At 38.6% G+C, this 27,668-nt stretch overlaps 1 protein-coding gene and 2 long non-coding RNA genes across 3 annotated transcripts in view; 2 read left to right on the top strand and 1 right to left on the bottom strand.

Moving 5' to 3' along the window:
- The window catches only part of LOC309606496, a 33,593-nt gene extending 7,166 nt beyond the window's left edge, over positions 1–26,427 (top strand). Inside the window, exon 2 of the long non-coding RNA XR_014231890.1 lies at positions 153–26,427. This is a non-coding gene — a long non-coding RNA (uncharacterized lncRNA). The remainder of the gene's footprint in view (positions 1–152) is intronic.
- The window catches only part of RDX (radixin), a 652,052-nt gene that overhangs the window by 101,973 nt on the left and 522,411 nt on the right, over positions 1–27,668 (bottom strand). The window lies entirely within an intron of this gene.
- Positions 1–27,668, top strand: part of LOC309606502 — a 232,592-nt gene that overhangs the window by 114,958 nt on the left and 89,966 nt on the right. The window lies entirely within an intron of this gene.

Raw genomic sequence — 27,668 nt, 5'->3', positions numbered from 1 at the left:
GAGCCCAGACACTCTCCCAAGGGAATGGTAAACGACAGCAAAGCTTGGAGCAGAGCGTGGATCTCTGCTCCTGACCCCTCAGCCCAGATCGCGCCTCTAGGCAGTGTCCCCTCCCCTCTCCTGACCATGCTCCTCCTTCATCTCCCAACCAGCCTCTCCAGCTCTGCCCAGTGCTAAGAGGCGACTGTGGAATGGGATTGGCAGATTCTGAAGCTCCCTGCTCACCTGTGAACACGTTAACGCCAGCAGCCTCAGAGTGAGCGCGTCCCCCTTTCGGTCCTGCTCACCGAGCCCAGCTGCGGTATTTTGGGTTGTGAGCTTGCCACACTGCAGGCTCCATTGTCCTTTTCATTATCGGTGAAGATTTCCTGAGAAGATTTATTAAACACTGAGCTAAAGGTCTGCTATCAATTTGGTGTCACAAGAATACAAACAAAGCAGAGAAATGTCTAGGCTGATTTGATTATTAGTGATCTGAAAATATACCATAATTGAGTATATTTACCTAGCATACGTGGGGCGAATTATATAGCCATTAATTTTACATTATTCAGGATACCCTTTCTGAGGCGGAACTTGTTCTTTATCAAGTCTCTGATTGGGAATGTGCTGTACCATGGCTGCAAAAGATTACGGGGGATGAATATTTAAACTACTGAACAGAGCATAGACCCTATTTCTTAGGTTATGGGGTTTTTCAATGAAGTTTTTGAGAATATCAAGGCTCTTGGAATTTAAGTCTTCTGAAATACAAAGTAGTATATGATATGTCAATCACTAGATAACTTTTCTTTTCATTCAGTGCCTCGTATTTGGAAAACTCTTCCATAAATCTGCTACTTTTTCCTTCACATGACTTGAAGGACTAAATAGAAACGTGAAGGAAGCCAGAACAATACCCACCACATATATGGAGGTTTTGATGAAAAAATTCAAAACTGAGGTACTATTCTCTCTTTATACATGGAGCAAACGCAGGTAAAGAACTCTTCATGGTCTTAAATAGAGCATAGAGATTTAACTAATCTCAACCATTTGTACAGTGCTAAATTGTGTGATTTTGTCCTAATTATTCCTAAAGTACTGCACAGTGGCCTTTTCCAAAAGGGGTATCTGCAAAACACTAGTCCAAAATATACCCTTGCTCCCTCTTCCCCTAAATGCTTCAGACTAAAAGCACTCCTTAGTCAAATAAGCTTTGGGAATACTGTATTTTATATGCTGTACTCACATATCCATAATTCATATCATAAATTAAAGACTATAAAGTCCTTTAGTGAAGAGATCTGTTTAATTTTGGATTCCTTGTCAAATGTATTTGACAAGGAAACTTTTATTGAGTTACACTTATAATGCACTATGAAACCAACTTTAGAGAAAGCACGTTTAGGACATATGCTCGTCATTTACTTAAATGTGAAATAATTCTTAGCATTCTTGGGAAACACTTGAAGAATCACTAAATTAAGTAAGATCAACAAGTGACTACTTTTTCTTTGACAAAGGGATTAAAAAATGAAGGTATTTTTTTTTTATTATTCAGTCTCGTGATGAAGGTAAAGTGTTCATATCCATATTGTCTGCACAGACTACAGAAACCATCTGCTGGGCTTGGTGGTAGTCACTTCTAGCCTCATGCTTCCTTTCCCAAGTGATGTGTGGTCCAGGATATGATTCTGAGTTGGCTATGGTTACCATGGCTACTCCTGAACAGGCCCTACAAGACTGGTGGACTGGGCAATGCACCTGGTACTGATCCATGGCTCCACAGCCAGCCCCATAGACCACAAATGTCTTAGATGGTTCTTCCCCTACAGTGATATAATTGGATCCATTGCTCATCTGTCATGCCCAAAGTAGAAACAGATGACAGGCCATCTGTTCTACCTCTTCAAGTTCTTCCTCAGCATGAGGCACCATCTCTGGTGTTCATTGTTACCATGGTAAGGTGCACCCATGGTAACAATGAACTGTGTGGCCTCAGAGCTGCCCACTTAGCTGCCTGAGTGACACTCTGACTTAGCTTTAACTCCTTCGTTAGTTAGAGGGTCTGTTCCTACCCAGATTTGGGAGTAAAGACCTAATGCAAACACTTTCCATTGCCTGGAGGCTCTTTCCTTGGGCTCACTTAATGCATTTTATGGTCCATGTGTCCTTGCAAATGACTGGATTTGTTTTGCCCAAGTGTGAAGAATAATTAAGATCATTCTAAGTCAAATGAAGTGTTGAAACACATTGTCAGAGGACCTCAGCACTGTAAATGTCTTGTTACCTCTGACACTTTGTAATGGGGTGTGTAGCTGCTCTGTTCATTTCCACTGAAATGCCCTTTTCCTTCCACACCACCTCTCCCTCCCTGTGTGTCAGGAACTCCCCCCCAAAACACATACACATCTGTGATCCAAGCGTCATAAAAATACATCAGGCTGATGAGAAAGAGAATGGTGCTTTGATGGTGCTCAGCAAAGCCATGATGCACTTTCTGTTGATTCATCCATGGGCAAAGGTGATGGGCAGCAGCTGTTGAGAGAAGACTCACCGCCACAGCAGCAAGACAAATAGCAAATGTGTCTCCTCCACCCAGGTCGTATGCATCCTCCTTCACATGATGACAGGTGGCCTGTTGATCTGGCTGAGCTATCTTCCCCTTCCTCCTCTCTAAGAGGATTTGCGTGGTCCTAAACAGCGAAAGTGACACTCTCCACACAGCTGAAAACAATTGATTCTGATTTGAAAATAGCTCTCCTAAAATATATATGAGCTAAGAGTTAATGAGCACTCCCTACTTGTCAGGAACTGCGCTAATGCCTTACATACACTGTCTAAGTTTGTCTTAACAATGACGCCTTCAGAAGGTTGCTATTGTCTCATTTGATATTTGAGAAACTTGAGGCTTAAAAAGAGACTTTCATGGATCCCAAATCATACAGCTTTTGATTGGTAAAACTGAAACTCAAATCTATATCTCTGTGACCCCATGGGCCAAGTTCGTAACTTCTATGCTGCCTGATCCTATACTGTCTGTCCCCATCGTCTATGTATTTCCCGATACCCCATTGTTCAGTTTCTATACACATGGATTGTGTGTTCTATATGTCAAAATATTTCCCTGACTTACTTCCCTCACTTCTGTGGCTTCCCCACCCTCAGGGACAGATCTTTTTCCAGGCCTCAGCCCTTCCTGTCTGCCCCAACCTGCTCTTGTCAACCAGACCACATGTAGTCAAACCCCAATGTTTGACACCTCCATTTACCAAAAAGACATGCTTGAGATTAAAAAAAGTATGGTGCATAAGAAATTACACACAATACTGTGGGCCACTGCCCATAAGAATGACTGGTAATGCTTACTTTTGTGTAGCACTTTAGAGGAGCAAGGCAATTTAACATAATACCTCATTTAATTTGAATGAATAGTTCAAGGTTCAAATAGCAAAATGATTCTCTGCAAGAGAACAGTCCGTTTACAAACTGGCACTTGAGACATTCTCCAATCAAGGAGGTAAATATTTGCACCAACAATAAAGTACATTAAAATATATATTTAAAAGTAATTAGTAGGCTTTTTCTTTTTTTAATTCAAAGTTTATTTTTATTCATTGACTGATTACATAGAGACATACAAATTCAAATATGCAGTAAGAACAATTGGCAAATTCATTAAACCTCATGATGTTTCTACTTCTCTTTCCCAAAAGTAACCAATTTTGAGAAAATAGCAACCTTAATCACTGCCAGTTGTTAGCTGCAAACACATTTGCACTTTCACAAACATGGCATGTTTGCATTTCACATGTCTTCTGTTTTATAACCTGGAGCAAATCTCCATTAACTTTTTCTGAACAGAATAATTAGAAAAGGCAATGGTTTAGCAAATAAACAGTTACCTTTGGTTAAAAGTACTCTTTTAGACCCAGTTTGGAGATGTGCTGTTATTCTTTCCCATAGTGGACATTAACCTCCAAATAACCTTCAGCTACATCTTCGGTAAACTATTTATTCTGATGTTTATCTGTGTCGACATTAATGTGCATCCAAATGTCCTCTGTTAAATCCCAGAGCAGCCTGTCTTGGCCTCTTATAAGTTGTGTCAGGTTGACAGTCAATCGGTTGCCTCCACTCCCAGCATCTCTTAGCATCCTTTCTGTGTTACTTGGCTGGTTTCAAAGGATTCATCTGTGGGATTATTTCTAATGCCTCTTCTTACCACTTGGAAGCTTTGTTGGGGGTCCCTAAGACCACCCTCAAGTTCAATTATTGCACCCCCTGAAATTTTTCTTTGATCAATGCAATGTGAGGGGAAGTGACATGTGCCACTTCCGATAGATGTCTCAAGAGCTACTATGTTATTTGCTGTGCATCATACCCTCTCCTGTGGTGGTCATAGAAGCATCTTTTAAAATGTAGAACCCATCATCCCAGTAGACTGATGAGCAGAGTTTCCTCCCAAGCCATGTTGGATATATGGCCCAAACACAAAATAAACCTTTGTTGTTATAAATGACTAAGATTTGGGGCTGTTTGTTGCCACAACATAACATAAAATTTAACCTATCCTCATTGATATATCTCTTCGTCCATAATGATCAGACAACCATCTTAATTCAACCTTGTTATCCATTCTCACCCCAACCCTCTGAAACCCAGTAGGATCCTGCCAAAAATTTTAAAAGTTTATAGTTGGTTTTTATCCCCATTAAATAGTGTTGAGTCCCCCGTACTAAAGGGCTAAAGTCCTCAAGAGCTGCCTCATGTATCAATCTACCAAACTCCCATTCTCACATTCTTTTCAGATTTATTGGTGTCCCATTCCTTACCCCAAAACAGTGATTCTTAGGATGGAAGAGCCTTGACTTGTACCCTATCCAGTTGGCCCTCATTGTTGCCAGTCCTATTGTTTGAGTTTCCTAGGTTGCCACAAAAAAGCACCATTGACTAGACAGCTTAAATGACAGCAATCTATTGTCTCAGTTCTGGAAGTCCGAAGTCCAAGATCAAGGTGTTGGCAGGATTGGTTCCTTCTAAAGACTGTGAAGGAGAATCTGCTCTCCTAGCTTCTGGTGAGTTGCTGATAATCTTTAGATTCCTTGGCTTGTGGAAGTATCACTTCATCTCTGCCTTCATGTTCACATCACGTTCTCCCAGTATGCTTGCCTTTGGGTCCAAATTTCCCCCTTTTATAAGGACACCAGTCATATTGGATACTCCGGTATGACTCATCCTCACTGATTCCATATTCAGTGACCTTATTTTCATAGACATATTCTGAGGTAAGGGGGGTTAGGACTTCAACATATGAATTTGGGGGGATACTATTCAACCCATACTACTAATTCTTTCCTAGATCCACTGGGAACACATTTTCCTGAAGGACCCAGCTCTGTATCTGATAATCCTGTCATTACAACCCTCCACTTCCAAAGTCATACCTTTAGCCTGTTTCCAGGTTTATATTCCTCCTTGGATCTTATGCCTTGTTGAAACTAGATTATTTTAGAATTTAAAAGAAAGTATAATGCTTTTTATCATAGAATTGATTTGTTTACTCAAAAAACATTTATTATAGTGCCTACTTTTATCCATTGGGAGTTGAATGCATTCCCTGTTCCCTAGGAGTTCAAAATTTAAATAGGGAGCAAACCCATTTATGTACAATTAAGAGAAAGAGTCTTTCCACAGTTAATATTATGTAACCCTCAACAACCCCTGGAGGTCATTATTTTCACTATTTTATTTTATTTATTTATTGTTAAATATTTATTTGGCTGTGTTGGGTCTTAGTTGCAACACGTGGGATCTTTTTTGACATGGGAGGGATCTTTGTTGCAGTACGTGGAATCTTTAGTTGTGGCATGTGGGATCTAGTTTCCTGACCAGGAGTCGAACCCAGGCCCCATGCACTGGGGGTATGCAGTTTTAACCACTGGTCTACCAGGGATGTCCCTATTTTCACTATTTTTAAAATGTGGGAAGGGAGGTCCCAGTAAAAAGTTCTCAGATGTCATTATGATCCAAAGAATCAGAAGGCACGAAAGAAAGAGTTGGAAAGCTGGCCCTTACACCAGATGGGGAAAATGGAGGAAAAAACTTAGTACCAAAACTATTGTCAGAAATGCAATCCCCAGTTATAGCACTGTTTTTATTGAAAAAAAAAAGAATCCACCTTAAGACACTGGTGATATTGTGATAATTTCCAGAAACACAGCATGGTCTGTACTTGCAATCATTTTTTCTACATACTCTGCTAATGCCACTGAAAGAAAAACCTCCCCATAAAAACTCTTATTTTTTAGGATAGAAGTAAATCTACTGGACAATTTTTACTTTGTAAGGTGTTATGAACTGAACTATGCCCCTGCTCCCAAATTCACACGTTCAAGTTCTAACCTCCAGTATCTCAGAATGTCACTATATTTGGAGGTAGGGTCTTGACAGAGGTAATTAAGTGAAAATTAGGTTATTAGGGTGGGCCCTAATCCAATATGCCCGGTCTCCTTATAAAAAGAGGGAATCTGGACCCAGAGACACAGAGAGAGAAGGTGATATGAAGACACAGAGAGAAAGTGGCCACCTACAAACCAAGGAGAGGGACCTGTAACAGATTCTTTCTTCATGGCCCTCAGAAGAAACCAATCCTGGTGACACCTTGACAGCAGACTTCCAGCCTCCAGAACTGTAAGGAAATAAATTTGTTTAAGCCAGCCATTCTATACTACTATGTTATAGCAGCCCTAGCAAGCAAATTCATGTGGTTAATTACTTTTAATTAAAAAAAAATTAGTAATAGATCAGGATTTAAAGGCAATGCAACCCCCTTCTTCTTTTTTCATTTTAAGAAAATTTCCACTAGTAAGGTCACTAGTTTGTATATCTACACTACAGCAAAAAAATTATAGATGTGTCATATTGTGATTTATAATAAATGTATATTTTGTCTTCTTCCGGTTCTTGGAACCCTTGGAATTTCCTAAGTGATGAGAGCCAAAAAGTGTCCTCTGTTATGTTAATGAAGTGACTTTTGGAAAACCCCTAGGTTACCTAAGGATGGGGGTTGGTTGCCAGGGGAACCAACCCTCTGACTAGAGGGTTGGCACTTTCAACCCCACTCCCAACCTCTGGGGAGCAGAGAGGAGCTGGAGATTCAGTTCAAGCACCAATGGCCAATGATTTAATCAATCATGCCTATGGAATTCAGCCTCCAAAAAAACCCAAAAAGATTGGGCTGGGAGACCTTCCAGGTTGGTGAACCACAACGCATCAACGTGCTGCCATGCTGGCCCCCAAATTCTACAACTCCGTGCCACAGGGCCAGAAACTCCTGCATTCAGGACCTCACCATATGTATCTCTTCACCTAGTTTATATCCTTTAATATCCATTGTAATAAACTGATAATCTGGCAAGTAAACTGGTGTCCTGAGTTTAGTGAGTCACTCTAGAAAATTAACCAAACCCAAAGAGGGGTTCTTGGGAATTTCTTATTTATAGCCAGTCAGTCAGAAGCACAGGTAACAACCTGGACTTTCAATTGACATCTGAAGTAGGGGGTAGTAGGTAGCAGTCTCGTGGGACTGAGCCCTTAACTTGTGGGATCTGATGTGAACTCCAGGTAGATAGCTTCAGAACTGAGTTGAATTGTAGGACACACAGGTGGTGTTGAAGAATTGTTTGGTGTGGAGAAAGAACCCACACATAGAAGCTGGTGTCAGATAGGTTTAAATGTTGTTGATACATTTGACACACACCCCAAGTATATTAGAATGATTCCTAAAGAGTTAATTTGTTGCTTATTTCTAGGAAGAAGGTTAATTTGTGCTATAGCACAATAGCAATAGGATGACAAGTTGACAAGGAGAAGAAAAAAAAAAAATAGGTGAGAGAATACAAAAAAAGAAAGAAATTTGAGGAGCTATGAGGAAAGGAAGAAATTACCTAGAAGGCAAAGGAACTTAAAAGGCCAGGAACACAAGATGGAGTCCATCATTCCAATAAAGGCCCTTAGCCTCTCCATGATATGAGCTAAAATAATCTTAGAGACTGAAAATATTCTGACATCCAGTTTGTCTTTCAATCTTGTGGAATTTTAATTAAAACTATTATGGAGGTGATTGTTAATCTTAATTTAGGTGATGTTTACATGCTAGCAACACAAAACCACAAGAACACAAAGTCGGTTATCATAGAATTGTGGTTAAAGATATACAGTTGACAGATAATCTGGGTTTGAATCCTAACTCCATAGCTTCCTAACTATGTGACCTTGACCACATTGTTTAACCTCCTTCCCTATGACTCAGTTTCCTCATCAAAAAATAGAGTAATAATATTACCTCATTTCTAGGGTTAAAATCAAACGAGATAGCAAAATATAAAGTCCTGAGAACATTGCCTGGAATAGTGAGTACCGTATAAATGTTCTTTTTGTTGTTGTTGTTTTTGTTTTTTTTGTTTTTAACTTAATTATTTTTTTAACATCTTTATTGGAGTATAATTGCTTTACGATGCTGTGTTAGTTTCTGCTGTATAACAAAGTGAATCAGCTATATGTATACATATATCCCCATATCCCCTCCCTCTTGCATTTCCCTCCCCCCCTCCCTAACCCACCCCTCTAGGTGGTCACAAAGCACCAAGCTGATCTCCCTATATGATGCAGCCACTTCCCACTAGCTATCTATTTTATATTTGGTAGTGTATATATGTCAATGCTACTCTGTCACTTCATCCCAACTTACCCTTCCCCCTCCCCATGTCCTCAAGTCCATTCTCTACGTCTGCATCTTTTTTCCTGTCCTTCCCCTAAGTTCGTCAGAACCATTTCTTTTTTTTTTTAGATTCCATATATGTGTGTTAACATACGGTAATTGTTTTTCTCTTTCTGGCTTACTTCACTCTGTATGACAGAATCTAGGTCCATCTACAAATAACTCAATTTCATTTCTTTTTTATGGCTGAGTAATATTCCATTGTATATATGTGCCCCATCTTCTTTATCCATTCATCTTTTGATGGACACTTAGGTTACTTCCATATCCTGGCTATTGTAAATAGTGCTGCAATGAACATTGGGGTGCATGTGTCTTTTTGAATTATGGTTTTCTCTGGGTATATGCCCAGCAATGGGATTGATGGGTCATATGGTAGTTCTATTTTTAGTTTTTTAAGGAACCTCCATACTGTTCTCCATAGTGGCTGTATCAATTTACATTCCCACCAAATGTTTATTATAATCATCATTACCGACATGAATTTTAAAGAAATTAGTAGCCATTAGACAACCGTCATGTGTGTCAGTTTTGGGGATACGTTACCCTGTGTCTTGTTAATGTCCAAAGGGTTTGAGGGGATCAGATTGCAGGCAGAGCAGGAGCTTTTTATTAATTTCAAAGATTAAATTGAAAGAACTATACAATTGAAGGAAAATTTTCCTCAGATCAATAGAATAAAGTTAACAAATGGTAGAATGAATGGCCTGGCCATATATACCTGCTCCATGCTCTGAAATACCTCATTAAATTTTTTTTTCTTCCTGTTTCTTTAGTATTTTCAAATGAAAGTCAACCATTTGAACCTGGATTTCAAAAAGGAAGAAGCGAGTTCTCATTTTTTAGCTTACAATTCACTTTCCATTTGAAATGCTTTTTTCTCTGTCTGAAATTACACTACAAATATCACAGAGATTTTGCTCATTTTAAGCAACAAGCCCAGTTATTTAGCCTTTGTTCATAGAGAGAACTGATTGCTGCTCAGTTCATGTGTTCAAATGGAAACAGGCATTGAGGTAATTATGACCACTTCTGAGCCATATTCACAGCCAAGTTCAGGCATCCATTTGCTGTGGGCCTGCCGACACCCAGAGTAACATAAACCAAAAAGAACAACAAATGTAAAGTGGGGGTGCTGCTTAGTGGGAAAAGATGCTGGCAGGAAAGAAGGTAGATCTGTTGCTGACCCAGGTTCTTGGACTGTTTAATCAGTAGAAATTGATAAGAGGCCAGACGAGGAATTCAGGCAAGGCTTTATTGGCACTTGTGCCGCACAGAGTGAAAACAAGTAACAGGTTCCCTTGCTCGCTTCCTGAAGGGGGTGAGCAGGTGTCTTAAATGGGGTGAGGATAGGAGCAGACCCATGGGTCCAGCCAGAGGGGTGGCTTAGGTGGTCTGCCCACCCCCTTGGTGGTGCTGTGTGCAGGGATCATGGGCAGTACCTTGCTTTTGCTCCCAACACCTCAGAAGCGGCAGTTGGATTTTGGTCTTTTGTTTCTTGTCATTAATTTGCCCCAACTGTGCATGCACGCCTTTATTTTTAGTCCCATATAGTTTCTTTGTATTCTGTTGCTCAGAGATGTTTGTCCAGGTTTGAGCAGTACAGCAAAGGGTCCCAGGTCCCAGGTCTCAGCCTGTCTCAGAGCTGCCAGTGCCTAATTCTTGACCCTATGAGTGCTGGACGCCTTTGTCTGGGGGATCTTTACTGGACAAGCCCTATCTGTTGGATCTGAGATGAAAGTGAGCTGGGGACCAGGAAAGATCCAGACTTGGAAGAAATACCTCTTCATTGTTATCCAAGATTATTATAATAATAATAACTAAAAATGAAGTGTTTTGCTATGTGCCAGTTAAAAATTTAACTCTTTAACAAGCATTACCTCATTTATGCCTCACAACAATCCCATGAAGTAAGTACTATTTCCATCATCATTTTAAAGAATAACTCTTGGAAAATGGAGTCAGTTTTCCAAAGTGATATAAATAGGGACAGAGGCAAGAATTGAAACCTTGTCTGTCTGACTCCAAAGCCTACGCTCTTATCCACTGGGCAACCTTACCCTTATTCCCCTATGTCACCCACCATATCTCCCCTGGGCTGTCCTTTCTCTACACTGCAGTCAGCTTTTATCCTAATTCCCAGCTCCAATCATGTTATTCCTTTGCATAGGACATTCTGATGGCCCCACTTCCTCTCAAGCTCCTGAGCCTGGCCTCCAGAGCATTCCGATTTGCCTCTCCAAAGTCATCTGATGGACACTGGGTTCTAAGCGAACCACACTGCCGCTCCTCATCATAACACACAATTCCCTGCCTCCCTGCCCTTGTCCCACAGCCCTCTCAGCCTGGACTCTACTCCATCATCTCCCCTAATTAAACCACTCCCACCACAATGTCCTCCTTACTCTGTACCAACTGTTGTAACCAGCCTTTTACACTGTGAGGTAGCTACTATTGTTATTCAAGCTCATCAATGCCAAGTTCAAGGCCCCACAGCTAGAGAGTAGATTGGGGAGGATTTGAACCCAGTTGGCTGACGCCAGGGTCTGAGTTCCCAGCCACTATGCTATGCAGGTGAATGATGTTGTGCCAAAGCTTTGAAGACTCACGTGTGTGCAAAGCACTTTGCTCAGCCTTCCTGATCCCCTAGTGAGAATCAGCCATCAGCTCCTGCTTCCCACAGGGGCCCACACTGTGTGCCTCTGTTACAAAAATTACTCCACTCTGTTTCACTTTAGCCATGTGTCTCGCCTACAAGATGTGCTCTGTTTGAGGCCATGCCATTCATTTTGTGTCCTTCATGAACCTAGTGCCATATCTGAAGCTCAGCAGGCACTTACTTGATGTGTACTGAATTCATTCAACGGCTGTTTATTGAACTCCTGCAAAAGTGATCTCACTCCTGCCTGCAAACTCCCTGGTGCAATTGTTCTTATCCTTTCTTGATTCACACCCCCTTTGGACAAGCTGATGAAAGCCATGCATCTTTACAACAGAAAAATGCAACAACCAGTAAAATTTTACATCCTTCTTGTTGGCTCATGGATTCTGGTTTCAGAGTCTAACTGATTTGAATTCAATTATCGGTGAATTGAATTGTTCCTGTTATTTCCTTTTTTCAAGTTATAGAAATCCAACTTAAGCCAGCTTAGACAGAGAGAGGTTTTTTTTAGCCTAGAGAGTCTAAGAAATGGTTACATTTTTTAAAAAAATAGATGTGTGAGCTTGGCTTCTGGAACAAATAGAACAAGAGATTCTAACATTTTCAGGATATGCTTCTATCTGCAGATCAGTACTAATCTCTCAAACTCACTTCTTCCACAAATTGGGGAATAAGCTTGCTGATAGGTCCTGTGCCTCACACCCCACCAGAGAGGAGTTACCCCTTCTCCCTCTTAGTAATATTTTTTTTTTTTTAAATCCCAAAGAAATATTCTGATTGGCCAATTTAAGTGACATGTCAGCTCCCAGATATGAGAGTCATTGGAGAAAAAAAAGCTCCACAAAAGGAATGATATTCTGAGAAGAAGTGAAGAGCAGAGCATCACCACCACTTTTCTCACCATCAACCCCGGGGCACCTGCCCCTGCCATCTCTCCCTGGAAGCTCTCTAAGCCCCCATTCTTTTGTGCCGTCCCACCTTCATTCCAGCACCATCAAAACTTGCCTGCTCTATGCCACATCTTTCCAGGACCCAGCTCTTTGCTTTCTAAGAGAACAGCTAACAGTGAATTGATCTGGGCTAGACTATGAAGGGGAAAAGCAAAACAAAACAATTATCTGGCTCCCCCTCCTGCTTCAATAAGCTATTTTTTCAGTGGCTATTTATAATAATCACCTTAACCTACAGTAGTTCTAACATGGAATTTTGCCTAATTTTACACATCACAGATTTAAACAACACTGACTTTTAGAGCTGAGAGAGTCCCTTGAGATCATCTTGCCCAATACCTCATTTTATAGATGAGGAAACTGAGGATTAGAGAGTCACTTATATAGGTCACACAACAAACTGGTATTAGGCCCTAAGCCAGAGTTCATGGACGCTAATTCCCAATCTAGTTATCTTCTTCCTTCATTGTAATGCAGTGAAGAAAATGTTTGGTTTGTCACAGGCCCAGCGAGGCTCACTAATCACTGTGCCTGTGTGTTTCCTTACTGGAACAAGTCATGACTTCAGTATTCCAGGAAACATATAGAATTAGTTGGCTTTATGGGAGGCTTGTGCTGGAGGTGTTGCAAATATGGGTTTGGGAGCCAGGCTGGTTATGTTCATTCTAAGCCTTACCACTTACATGCTTGGACAGGTGAGCTGATATTTTTGTGCCTCAGCGTCCTCATCTGTAAAATGGATCCTCCTCCGGCTCTTCTAAAGCAACAGCCCCACTTAACATTTGTTGTTCTTTTGGTTCATGTTCCTCTGGATACCAGCAGGCCAAATAGATGCCCAAGAGTTGTACCTTCCACATTAGGTTTTAGAAGAATAGATTAATTCATGAAAATCACTTAGAATATGGTCTGATGAACTTTAAGCATTCCATGAGTGTAACATCTGTAATTAAAATGAAGTTGTCAGGAAAAGGGGAGTATTTTAAAGCCAAAGGCCATAAAACAGAATTTCCTATAGGTCAAGTAATTCAAACCCTTAATTAGCCTCAATTTCCTTTCTGTCGCACCTTCTTATGAAAACAAAGCAAAGAAAACTGTTGCCAGGAATTTCATTAAAAATAATAAAGCGAACAATCCAATACAAATAAACCTAAAATAGTCCTATATTTAGCCCAATCTGCTAAGCAGGTTATCTGGATCAGCTGCTCTTTGCAATCAAAACTGACATTCAGAGTAATGATTTGTGTCCTCAAAGACAAAATAATTATAATAATTGCTATCATTTGAGGACTGCTTGCCAAACAACAGGCATTATGCTGAGTACTTAACATACATTATACACCATGCAGACACAGGCGTGCACGCAAACACACACACACACACTCATTCATTTAATCATCTTAACAACTTTGGGGGCATGGGTTTATTCTAATTTTACAGTTAAAAGTACATTTATGCTTAATGAAGTTGAAGCTTGGAGAAGAGAAGTGAATTTCCAAGTGTACAATTGGTAAGTGGAGCTTGGAGTTGAACACAGAGCTTTCTGAATCCACAGCCAGCACCCTCAACAGCTCTGTTTACAGTCTTAATACTCCAGTTACCAAACAAAGAGAATATGGCGATTTATTTTCCATTTTCAACCAGACAACAAAGGTTTCTGCTTGGCTCTTAACTGACTAGAAACTGAAGCAAATTCAATAACTTCATCCTCCTCTAAGAATCCGCTTACAGAGCTTCTATTTCCCAGTGTTTTTAATTATTCTTCATCCTACCATTAGCAAGGAAAGCCAAGAATTGACTGGAGACTGTGGACTTTGACTCCATATGAACAAGGACTGTATTTTATTCATTTCTGTTTCCTCGAAGGAACCAGGTCAATGACTTAGTAGTTTTAACAGAGAATAAATATTTATGGAACAAACAAATGAGTAAACAAATGTGCATATCAGCCTTTCCATCATGGAGCTATGTTTGAAAGAGGAAAAATGTTCTGTACAGAAAAACAGATTGTTTAATGAAAGAAGTACTAACTCAAGTGTTTACTAGCTGTGCCATCTTAAGCAAGTTACTTAAACTCTCTGACTTTGGTTTTCTCATTTGGAAACTGAGGGACTGCTTATCATTTCATTTACCGTGTAGGGAGAATTAAATGTGCTAAAAAATTCTAAAATGTCTGTTACACAGTGACCACTCAAAAATACATTTTGTTTTCCCTCATTCCTTATTTTTTGATTTCCATCATAAGCCTATTATTTTCTTATACTTACACCATTGATAAATAGAATCTGTCATTCGCAAAATCCTTTGCAATGTACAAAGAATATCATGTTATCTTTTTTGAACATCACAATAGCCCTGAAAGATAAGAAGGATAGAATAAGCTCATTTTATCTCAAGTTACAGAGGACAAAACCTATTCTGTTCTCATTTATACAGTGAGTAAATCATAGTACCAAGGCTCATATCTAGATCCACTGACATGAATTCTGAGCTTTCCTCAGTTCTCCAAATTGCTTTTGGAGAGAGTAAGAAAAACCAAATCTTAAATCTTTCCATTAACTATTATATATGTTCTAAATGTAGAATTCCATACTACCACAATAATCATAAAGCCATATGTATTCTTCAGGTTTAACCTATAATACCCTTCCTTGTAGAAATACCTTCAATTGGTTCTATTAAAAAACAAAATTCAGCCAAGTAAGTTTGAAAATCTAATTGCCTTATTCAACTATTCATGAATAGGGCAGCATCCTATCTAGCAACTAGAGCAGTGTTCAGAGGAGCTGTACAAAATGGAAGGCTTTTATAGGAAAAATGGTGGGGCAAGGGAGCTACTAGCAAAACAAAAGAAATTATTCTTTTTAGACCAAGACATCTTTTGTGAAAGGAGGGAAGAGCAAGGGTTTTCTCATACTGATGCCTCTTCTTCCTCCTGGGGATGGAGAGGGTCCCTGTAACAGACTACCTTACTGATGCTTGACCAGAAAATTCCAGACTGGTTGATTAAGATTAAATTTCTGTGAGAGGCTGAAACTGCAGTTAGATCAGGTATTAAATCTAGGTTTGGTATCATGGGCTTCTAGCATGAGTGATGCCACTAGGGGACGGTGATTTTCTTTTCAGCAGTTCAGATAACCAATTATAGCAATTTTTCACCAGGTGTCACTCCAATATTAATACCTGATAAGAACAGATTATCAGGTGTCCTTAACATAGCCATGAGTAAAATTCAGAGCTCAACTCTAGGTAAAGCCAGCTATTGTTCTGTGGAGCAAACTGGATATAGATAGATAGATAGGATAGATTTTTTTTTTTTAAATAAACTCTGGTTTTTACACATTGATCAAGAGAATTTCACTTTTCTTTCTGACTTTTGAAAGTGTAAGAACAAATGGGAAAAATTAATGTTAAGATAAAGTTTATTTTGAACTAAAAGGTTATTCCATTTTATATGCTTTGTTGAAGAGCAAAATGCTTTTGTACAATTATTAAATTATTCACCACTCCACATCTTTCTAGGGTGCCATTGTACAGGCAAATAGATTTCTCTGTACAGAAGGAAAAATAAGTCAACTCTGAGTCACTTCAGGAAACTAACATTTTTAATAACAGCATATTACCAGTATTTGACATCTATTAAACATCAAAAGATGTTCCAGAGTGTCTATTATTTAGTGAGTATTTCAAAGAACAGTGAGTTATGCTAATCCCAGTTTAAAGATAACTCAGGATATAAATTTGACTGTAAAGGACACAAACTGGAAAAGAAGGAAGAGGATTTATAGACAGAGATAGAAATAATGTCAACATCTCCTTGTCTCTGGTGTCCAGTGTGCTGAACTCTCACACTCATGGAATGAGTGCTTCTGTCAGGAAGACTTTCCTCTACCCTTGTAGGTTCTCCTGGTTGGTCTAAGAATTAAATCAACATAAGACATATTAACAGAAGAAAATCAAGTTTAATTTCATATATACCAAAACACCACATACATGAGAGGTTCAGAAACAGAAAGATAAAATGAGGAATATAAGCCATCCAAGCTAAGGAATGAGATAGGGGTCTGGGGCTTCCAAGGATGATAGGATGATAAGAAGAGCAGATGTTTGGTACTTAGATGTCTGCCCTGCCATATAGATGGGACCACTTAGATAAAATTTATCTTCAGTAATAAGTCTTTTCAGGAAAAAATCCCCAATTTAAATTCTCCTAAGTAGTTCAGGGTAGGGCAGTAGTTTCTCTTGAACCCACAGGGTCTCAATTGCCTTTAGCACAAAATAATCCTCATACAAAAGTGACACATTCTGGGGAGTTCTGAATCCTTATTTTTCTCTTTAACTTTATTGATCTTAAGAGAAAGTCCCCTTTTAGGATAAGAAAACTGAGGCACACTAATGGATAACAAGACCTGCAAATATGCTGCCTACAAGAGACTCAATTCAGATCTAAAAACACACACAGATTGAAAGTGAGGGAATGGAAAAAGGTATTCCATGAGACTGCTACAAACAACTCTATGTCAATAAAATGCACAACCTAGAAGAAATGGACAAATTCCTAGAAATGTACAACCTCCCAAGATTGAACCAGGAAGAAATAGAAAATATGAAGAGACCAATTACCAGTAAAGAAATTGAATCAATAATTTTTTAAAAACTCCCAACAAACAAAAGTCCATTACCAGATGGCTTCACAGGTGAATTCTACCAAATATTTATAGAAGAGTTAACACCTATTCTTCCAAAATATTCCAAAATATTGCAGAGGAAAAATGCTCCTGAACTCATTCTACAAGGCCAGCATCACCCTGACACCAAAACCAGGCAGTGATACCACAAAAAAAGGAAAATTACAGGCCAATATCACTGATGAACATAGATGCAAAAACCCCCATAAAATACCAGCAAAGAGAATCCAATAATGCATAAAAAAGATCATACACCATGATCAAGTGTGATTTATCCCAGGGATGCAAGGATTTTTCAATATGCATAAATCAATCAATGTGATACACCACGTTAACAAACTGAAGAATAAAAACCATAGGATTTTCTCAATAAAGGCAAAAAAAGCTTTTGACAAAATTCATCATCCATTCATGATAAAAACTCTCCAAAAAGTGAGAATAGGGGGAACATAACTCAACATAATAAAGGCCATATATGACAAACCCACAACAAACATCATACTCAATAATGAAAAGCTGAAAGCATTTCCTCTAGATCAGGAACAAGACAAGGGTTCTCACTCTCACCACTTCCATTCAACATCATATTGGAAGTCCTAGCTACAGCAATCAGACAATAAAAGGAAACAAAAGGAATATAAATTGGAAAGGAAGAAGTAAAACTGTCACTGTTTGCAAATGACATGTTACTGTATGTAGAAAATCCTAAAGACACCACCAGAAAACTACTAGAGCTCATCAAATAATTCACTAAATTTGAGGATATAAAATTAATATACAAAAATCTGTTGCATTTCTATACACTAACAACGAACTATCAGAAAGAGAAATTAAGGAAACAATCCCATTTACTATTACGTCAAAAAGAATAAAATACTTAGGAATATACCTGACCAAGGAGGTGAAAGACTTATATGCTGAGAACTATAAAACATTGATAAAGGAAGTTGAAGAATATTTAAGAAGAGATGGAAAGATAGCCCCATGCTCTTAGATTGGAAGAATTAATATTGTTTAAATTGCCATACTACCCAAAGCAATCTAGAGATTTAATATGATTCCTATCAAATTACCCATGACATTTATCACAGAACTAGAACAAATAAGCCTAAAATTTATATGGAATCATAAAACAACCAGAATTGCCAAAGCAATCCTGAGGAAAAAGAACTAAGCTGGAGGCATAACACTCCCATACTTCAGACAATACTACAAAACTACAGTAATCAAAAGTGTGGTATTGGCACAAAAACAGACATATGGATAGGATAAATGAAACAGAATAGAGATCCCAGAAATAAACCCACACACCTATGGTCAATTAATCTTTGACAAAGGAGGCAAGAATATACAATGGAGAGAAGAGAGTCTCTTCAGCAAGTGGTGTTAGGCAAGCTGGACAGCCACATGTAAATCAATGAAGTTAGAACACTCCCTCACATTGTACACAAAAATAAATTCAAAATGGCTTAAAGACTTAAATATAAGACATGACCCCATAAAACTCCTAGAAGAGAACATAGGCAAAACATTCTATGACATAAATCATATATCAATGTTTTCTTAGGTCAGTCTCCCAAGGCAAAAGACAGAAAAGCAAAAATAAACACATAGGACCTAATCAAACTTACAAGCTTTTGCACAGCAAAGGAAACCATAAACAAAATGAAAAGATAACTTAACGAACTGGGAGGAAATATTTGCAAATGATGTTACCAACAGGGACTTAATTTCCAAAATATATAAACAGGTCATATGACTCAATAAAAAACAAACAAACAACCCAATCAAAAAATGGGCAGAAGACCTAAATAGGCATTTCTCCAAAGAAGACATACAAATGGCCAATAAGCACATGAAAAGATGTTCAACATTGCTAATTATTAGAGAAATGCAAATCAAAACTACAAAGAGGTATCACCTCACACCAGTCAGAATGGCCATCATCAAAATTTCTACCAGTAATAAATGCTGGAGAGGATGTGGAGAAAACGGAACCCTCCTACACTGTTGGTGGGAATGTAAATTGGTGCAGCTACTATGGAGAACAGTTGGAGGTTCCTTAAAAAACTAAAAGTACAGTTACCATAAGATCCATCAATCCCATCCCTGGGCATACATCCAGAGAAAAGTCTAGTTCAAAAAGATACATGAAACCCAATGTTCACAGCAGCACTATTTACAATAGCCAAGACACAGAAGCAACCTAAATGTCCACCCACAATGAATAGATACAGAAGATGTGGCATATGTATATACAATGGAATACTATTCAGCCACAAAAAAGAATGAAACAATGCCATTTGCAGCAACATGGATGGACCTAGAGATTATCATACTAAGTGAAGGAAGTCAGATAGCAAAAGACAGAGACAGAGAAAGATAAGTCTGTATATAAAATAAACAAGGTCTTACTGTATAGCACAGGCAACCATATTCAATATCTTCTAATAAACTACAGTAGAAAAGAAAAAAAAGAAAGAAAACTGATGCACAGAGTGACTAGGGATCTGACTCTTATTCACATGGCTCAGGGCTGGAGCCAGTTGGCTGAAGGCATAGCTCACAGGGGAAGTTAATCCCCAAGGCAATTCTAACTCCCCCATCTTCATCTTACCCCTTCTGGTACCTCACACCCCAGCACCGGCCCCAGAGGTAATTCATCTGGCAAAAGCCCCATGACTACTCTTCCAAACCAGACTTTCTGATCCCTTGAAAAGTACAGGGCATCCTCAACTTCCCCCTGATCTATTCAGCTCAAAACAATTGTTAAATGACTCTGAATATTCAGGCATAGGTAAATAGAAATAAAAGCTGAGAGGCAATTTGTCATTAATTTTGCCTCTGGTTCCAGTGTGAGTAGAGTTACATCAATTTTGCATATCAGAAAGGTTATTTTTCAAATAAACTGAGTCCGACTTCCCTCATACGTATCTCTGTGGGCCATGGAATCCTGTAGCTGTTAAGGCATGAAGGCATTGCTCAGTGCTGAGAGCTCACCCTAAAGTGATTAAAACAGACTGCAAAATTATCTGCCAAATCTGATGAGCAGGAAAATGAAGGCTAATGGAAGAAGTGCACAAAGTCATATTTCCAGACAAATCACACCAGATCTCACTCATTAGGGGATGAATCTACAAAGTGCGCACTATAGTCAACCACCAGCTGAGATTTATGATATCAGCCTAATTTAGTCTTGAACCCAGCTCATAGGAATAATGAAGTTAATAGAAAAGATAATGCTATGTGTACAGTATAAGATGCCTGAATTTTAAGTAGAATAGTCACCTATTCTACTGAAATAGTCAGTATAAGTGATGTGACTGTCGGCTTCCTCTGCCCTCAAACATAAATAAGACAGGTGACTTTATACCTGAAATGCCATGATTTGAGACCTATTTCTATAGTTTAGGCATCGTCCCTATAAACAACATTCTCTTTTAAAATGCAAGAGCTCCTGCAGGTGGAAAGCAGGAAGTCAGTAAAATACTAGTGTGAATCATTATAGGAAATGTTTTTGTTTGTTGTTAGAGGACCTTAACCACCCTATGAAGCGCTGGACACCCTGGAGAGTAGAGGACCTGAAAGAAGTGAGGGAGAGGAAGACAAAAGTTGGGCAATTTTTCATGTGGCTGTTTATCACATCAGAGGACACCCATTTTCTAACTCCTGGACAGAGTCCTAAAGATGAGGTTAACAATAAATAGTGTTTACTCATATACAAATTACACTTGCTAAAAGTGTCAAGAAACATGGCTGCACCCTTGTGGCAGAAGAAATATATACCTTTTTTCCATATAGATGGCGATGATTTTACGACATTCCTCTTCTTTGTAAACATATTGTCATTTGGGGGCTTCTATAAAACAGTTTCAATCTGATTTGTAGAATTCCACTTAAAAGCATTAGAGGAAACATCTGATACTGTCTCACAGGCCTCTCTGGAATCATCTGTTTCTCTTCGTTCTTGTTCTTTGGGCTTTTGTTGCTCCTGCTTCAGTGCCTGCAGTTTGTAGCTAAGTAAACAAAACTGCTGTCACTCCCGTCCCCACTGTGCAGACTTCCACACCTCAAATGCTGCTGCAAGAGTGTACAAGCAGCTCACCAACTGCTTGCACAACTTCAGAGATGGCTCCCTGCATGGTGCCAAGACAGCCTGTAAGAGGGCAGCCCAGGCTGAGCCACGGTCGAGGCATCTGTATCAGCCTCTTAGTTATCAGAGTTTATCAGATGGAAGAGATCAAATTGTTCAGCTGCCTTTTTCATTTTGAATGCTGAGCATCTGGTGTTTGATTGTGTATTGCCATGTAAGAACACAATAATCCTCAAACATTTTGATCACAAATAAATCTGTGGGTGAGGAAAAATGTCTCGCTGCTGGTTAATGTCTCCTTAGCTTTGATAAAAGGTGTGGAAGACATTACACAGAACCACAGATTGCCAAGGAAAACAGTGGGTCATAGACTTTTTGGAGTTTGGAGAAGCCTGCAAGATAATCTAATTAAATTCCCAGTCTAATTTATCTCTTTCAACTTGCAAGTGAAAAGGCTGATTCCCAGAGGGGAAGTGATCAACTCCTTAGGTAATGGTGGGTAGAAGCATCAGCGCCAGAATCAAAAGTCTGCTCCAACTGATAACTGGAAGACCAGGGTGGTCTTGCCTCTGGCTGATCCTGTGGACAAAAGAGCTTTCAATTCCCCCACAGGCCAGTGTGAACTTAAGGGACAGGGCAGAATAAAGGGAAACCAGGATTGATTGTAACGGAGGGCACCATTATTTTCCTGACTCCAACATTCCCAGGGATTGTGAATTGGCATTTCTTATAGGTGTCAACTGTTACTCTTCATTAATTGCTTAAATTGGCATGACTGGTCTGAAATAATAAGAAACAAAGTGAGATGTGAATTTGAAAACTATTCAAACAGGAGAAGCAGTACTAATTAAAACTTTAAAGTGGGGAGGTTTAAGAAGTATGATTTAGACTCTGAGCTGTTGACAAATAACTATTTTTTTCCCTAGAGACCCAGCGCTTATTAACTAGGGGCAGCATTCGCTAGTATAATAGGGGTGGTGCCGAAGGCTGTTCTGTTGAAAATCTCTTCCCCAACCAAGGAACTCTCAACCTCTGAGCACTTGAGATCCTCCTCGTAAAACCCCATGTCCCAGATTTGATGTGGTTAGACTGTATAATCCACTAATTCATGAGTAGCTAACTTTCACAAATTAAATATCTGAGTGAAATGAATGGAGGAAAAGTAAGATATGGTGATGTTGTATATATGAGGAGGTTAGGAAAAAGAAAAAAAGTTACACATTAATCACATCAATAATGTGCTCCCCCAGTGTAAAAATGTGTAGCCACTATGGAAAACAGTGTGATAGTTCCTCAAAAATTAAAAATAGAATTACCATATGATCCAGAACTTCTGGCTATATACTCAAAAAAAATTGAAAGTAAGGACTCTAAGAGATATTTGTCTACCCATGTTTATAGTATCATTAATCACAATAGCCAAAAGATGAAAGCAACCCAAGCGTCCTTTGACAGATGAATGGATGAACAAAATATGTATACACACAATGGAATGTTATTCAGCCTTAAAAAGGAATGGAATTCTGACACATGCTATAACATGGATGAACCTTGAAAACGTTATGCTAAGTGAAATAAGCCAGACACAAAAGGACAAATATTTGTATGATTCCGCTTGTATGCAGTACCTAGAGTAGCCAAATTCATAAAGACAGAAAGTAAAATGGTGATTTGCAAGGCCTGGGGTTGGGAGGAAATGGGAAATTATTGTTTGATGGGTACAGAGCAATTTAGGAAGATGAAACAAGTTCTGAAGATGGGTGGTGGTGATGGTTACACCACAATGTGGATGGAATTAATTCCACTGAACTGTACACTTAAAACTGTTTAAAATGATAAATTTTATGTTATGTATATTCTACCACAATAAAAAAATTGTATTTCTTCTTCCATACTGTAGAGTTATCATTGGGGAACAGGTATCCAGCCAGTAATGACATTCCCAGATCCCCTTGCATCCTGGTGGGCCTTATGAATAGCTCTCACCAGTGGAATGTGTGTAGGAATAACATATATTGTTTCTGCATCAAGGCAGCTAAGAAGCAAATGTGCCTTCTCCAGCCTCTCTTTCACCATTTGCCAGATATAGCAAGAGAGTGCTGAGACCCTAAAGGAATAAGGAGCCACAAGGTGGGTCCCTGAATCACCATGTGGTAGAGAATTGCATAAGACTTAGGAGAGTGAGAAATACAATTTTATTGTAAGTTACTGTAAATTTGGAGTTTATTGTTACAGTGACTAGCATTTTCCTAAACAATACATCAAATAATTCGGTCCCTTTCCTTTCTAACCTAGGAAAATGAAAGGTAGACCCTAAGATCGAGCACCACTAATAAAGAAAGGCCAAGAAACACTGCTATGAGAGGACAAAATTAGCTTGATATCACTGGAAATCAATAGACACAAGGATGGACATGGAGGTTGGATTTTGAACCAAGGGGTAGTCTGATCCATTTGTGATATAAGAGGACTTTTGCAATAAAGATGGGACCAAAATAAAAATTAATGTGACCTCAGGAAATGCTAAGAATTAGCTTCTGAATTATAAGAAAGAAGGTGATGGTGACGCCACCAAGGAGGTCAGTCTCTAAAAATGAATTGTATAATCATTAAAGCTACCATAAAAACAACCCCTAAATGTCCTTTCCAACTATATTCTTATGACTGTGATTCTCACTTAGTTATACAGAGTTTTAGCTTATTTATAAAATGCCTGCTGACTCAGATAAACTGCCTCAAGTTAGACCACAGGGAGTTTTGGAACACAAAAGAATTGGTGAACACTAAATTTCACACAATTATAAGTGAAAGTATATGCTGCAATTCTTCTCACAGAATATTATAGTCTACTCTGAAGCTAGGAAGCAAGGCCTCTATGTTTATTGACCCCAAAGCTTCTGCCAATGGGTGTCAGAGTTATTCATTTATTTGTGAGCCACATAGAGTATCTTTATTCTGGAAGAGCTTATATTTGTAGCTTAAAACAACAAATAGAGTACCCATGTGAATCAGAATCAGAGAAAAGAATGCTTGGATTAAAAAATAGAAAACAAAGCATGACTGGGTGCTGTGATGTCCCCAAGAAGTTTCCAGTGCTGTCTTTGCCAGTGCCTGTCTCCAGTGGTCCTTGGAGAGAAAGTTAACAAAGCAAAAAACAAACAAATAAACAAACAAAACAACAGTCTAATTCAAGACAGTAAACCAGCAGGAGCTTCCAAAGGTGGAAGTTATGACGATTCTTCCAGGATTCCTTACCCCAGAACATAATGCAGGGAGAGGTAGTTCAGAGATAAAGGAGCCCATAGCATCAGAGATTCCTTTTTTCAGTGATACGGTGGAATAGGAATAAGCAGAGACCCAGTGCAAAACTAGGTTTTGATCCCATATCAGACACAGAATTGTACACTCCTTTTTAGCAATGCTCTAGATGTGAAAGTACTCAATAAGGTTGCAGGTATCCAGGTAGGTCACAGCTGAGGTCAGTTATGTCCACATGTGCTGTTGGAGACACTCCACTGATGCACATCCTTGAAATCCAATTCGGCTGGAACACAGGAACCTCACTGGTAAAAACAGCTCAAGCCCTGCCATTAATAAAGGCTTAGGCACATATACACAAGTTTAATGGATTTGGGGAATTATGTAAAAGAATCCAGCTTTCAGGAAGAAACAAAGCACCTCAGAATGGGAAATCCCCATTTGTGAGGGAGTCAGGCAGGAGGACCCTAGTCAGTAATCACAGTGAGAGGAAGGGTGGCCATGTTTCTAGGAGCAATGTGAGCTGTTCTTGAACTTACTTTGGATTCACCCTTCTAGGGAATATCCAGGCATCCTGGGGAAGAGAGAACTGAAAGAACCCTGACCTTGGGTGACCAAATAACCACACTGGGGCATCACACACAAAAACCATCCCCACAGGACAGAAGAAGATGTATTTCCCTACCTGTTAGAAAAAAGGCAGCATTTATTGTTTGTAGAATTTTTTGATGAAGGCCATTCTGACTGGTGTGAGGTGATACCTCATTGTAGCTTTGATCTGCATTTCTGGTGTGGAGAAAAGGGAGCCCTCCTACACTGTTGGTGGGAATGTAAATTGGTATGGCCACTATGGAGAACAGTATGGAGGTTCCTTAAAAAAACTAAAAATAGAGCTACCATATGATCCATCAATCACACTCCTGGGCATATATCCAGAGAAAACTGTAACTCAAAAAGATACATTTTCCCCAGTGTTCATAGCAGCACTATTTACAATAGCCAAGACATAGAAGCAATGTAAATGTCTACTGACAGCAGAATGGATAAAGAAGATGTGGTACATATATACAATGGAATATTACTCAGCCATTAAGAAGAATAATGCCATTTGCAGCAACTTGGATGGACCTAGGGATTGTTATACTGAGTGAAGTAAGACAGACAGAGAAAGACAAATATCATATGATATCGCTTATATGTGGAATCTAAAAAATGGTACAAATGAACTTATCTACAAAACAGAAATAGAGTCACAGATGTGGAAATCAAACTTATGGTTACCAGGGGGGAAAGGGGGAGATGGATAAATTGGGAGATTGGGATTGACATATACACGCCACTATATATAAAATAGATAACTAATAAGGACCTACTGTATACCACAGGGAATTCTACTCAATTCTCTGTAATGACCTATATGGGAAAAGAATCTAAAAAAGAGTGGATATATGTATATGTATAACTGATTCACTTTGCTGTACACCTGAAGCTAACACAACATTTTAAAGTAATTATACTCCAATTATTATATTATACTCCAATAAAAATTATATTCCAATAAAAATCCCCTCTCTTTTGCAGATTTTTGGTTTTCCTTAGTTGACAACAGAAAAATTGTGAATTGAATTAAGTAACCTATATTGCCACTGTTACCCATGAAAAAATTGTATCTTCTTTAGATCCCATTTTTCTTAGAACATAAGGGAAGGGTGAATTACAAATATTTTGTAATTTAATGTTGATACTTTTTTACATAACACTATGGTTTTCAACAGAAGATTCAAGTAAAATTATTTGCTCTATTCAGAATAGAATACATAATACCTGTATTATGTGAAGCACTTCTTCATTGTCAGTTATGAACGTTGGAAGCATTATTCTTTTTTCTTGCTGTGTAAGCCTATGGGTTTCACACTTACAATTTATGTTGGTCACCATTCAACCTACATGTCAGACAATTAAGTTTTATCCAAATTAAAAACTGAAACTCGAAAGAAGGAAGAAAGAAAGAAAGAGAGAAAGAGAGAAAGCAAGCAAGCAAGCAAGCAAGCAAGAAAGCAAGAAAGAAAGAAAGAAAGAAAGAAAGAAAGAAAGAAAGAAAGAAAGAAAGAAAGAAAGAAAGAAAGAAAAAGAAAGGAAGAAAGAAAGAAAGAAAAAGAAAGAAAGAAAGGAGAAAGAAAGAAAAAAAGGAAGAAAGGCAAACACCTATTAGCGAGTGGAAGTCAGGAAGGTGAGGGGGTAAGAGGTGGTACCTCAAGGAATGTTTGAGGCTGTCACTGGATCAAGACCACCATATGGATGCCTGGAGTTCGTTCAGTAAGCAGCACAGAATCAATCCTGGATAGGAGCCATAGGTCACAGGGAAAATTAAGAGTCAAGAAGCACAGAATGACCTAGGCAAGCAATTCACAAACTTTGAGGTTTCAGGGCCCGTTTCAGTCTTAATTATGGAGCACCCCAAAGAAAGTTTGTTTATGTGGATTACATCTATTGATATTTACTATGTTAGAAGCTAAAACTGGTCTTTTTAAAATATTTATTTATTCACTTAAAATAATAATAATTAAATCCATTACATGTTAAAATTTTTTATAAAAAAATAGCTATATTATCCCTAACAAAAAATTATTGAGAAAAGTGATCTTATGTTTCATTTTGCAAATCTCTTTACTCTGACTTAAAAGAAGAAGACATCCGGATTCTCAAGTCTGCTTCTATATTCAATTTTTAGGATATACTGTTCTAGTTGAAGGATATGAAGAAAAACTGTCTTACACAAATGTGTAGTTGGAAAATGGAGTAATATTTTAATATTTTTTTTCAGAGAACTGTGGATAGGTCTTCTTTGATACTATACCAAAACTGAACAAGTAATGGTGTCTTACAGGTTAATTGCAGTGTGGAATCTGAAACATATCATTGAACTTATCCTACTCTGTTCCATTAAAATCTATTGGTTTGTCTTGCACAATGAATGGATCTTTTGCACACACATGATTTTGTAACATCATGTATTGGTCATTCGGAAAATGTTTGTATGCTGAGTTATGCCACTTTTCCAAATGTTGACTACATTTTATTATTCACTATCAAAAAAATTACTTTTTTAATGTCTCCCCTCATCCTTTCAGAAAAGTCTTTAAGTATGAAGAAGCAGCCAAACTCACAGTAGAAGATGAAAGTTTTCTACAATTTTAATTTTCATGTGAAAGCTGAAATTTTATCATTGACCACAAACAAAACTATTTGTCAGTTG

Source organism: Balaenoptera borealis (assembly GCF_965194805.1).
Source record: "Balaenoptera borealis genome assembly, chromosome: 11".
Lineage (NCBI taxonomy): Eukaryota > Metazoa > Chordata > Mammalia > Artiodactyla > Balaenopteridae > Balaenoptera > Balaenoptera borealis.
This window is presented reverse-complemented; position numbering and strand designations above follow the sequence as displayed.